This window comes from Geospiza fortis, unplaced genomic scaffold (genome assembly GCF_000277835.1).
Source record: "Geospiza fortis unplaced genomic scaffold, GeoFor_1.0 scaffold71, whole genome shotgun sequence".
Taxonomy (NCBI): domain Eukaryota; kingdom Metazoa; phylum Chordata; class Aves; order Passeriformes; family Thraupidae; genus Geospiza; species Geospiza fortis.
This window is the reverse complement of record NW_005054681.1, coordinates 69045-69542: the sequence shown is the minus strand read 5'-3', so window position 1 is coordinate 69542 and position 498 is coordinate 69045.

Here is a 498-nt window from a genome sequence, read left to right as displayed (position 1 = left end):
CTGGGCTCCAGGCAGGTTTCCCCATCCCACAGCTCCCTGTTATCCCATTCCTGCAGCTCTGGGAAGGAAGGACTAATTTTCCTGGGAATTCCGGGCTCCAGGCAGGTTCCCTCACCCCCCAGCTCCCTATTATTCCATCCCTGTCGCTCTGGGAAGGAAGGATGGATTTTCCTGGGAATACCGAGCTCCAGGAGCATTCCCTCACCCCAGAGCTCCCTGTTATCCCGTCCCTGCCGCTCTGGGAAGCAAGGATTGATTTTCCCGGTCACGCTGGTGCTCATGGAGCCGGGCCCAGACGCCGGGAACAATCCCAGCCGTGCTCGGCCTCGCACACACGAGCAGGGAGCCCCCGGAGCTCCCTCGCCCAGCGGCAGCGGCTCCCAAACCTCTGGAATTCTGATCCACGAGATTCCCGCAGGGATCCGCAGGAGAGCAGGCATCCGGGATCCCACCAGCATCCTCACCGGAGCCTCCTGCCCCTAAACCCGTAGGGGTTTC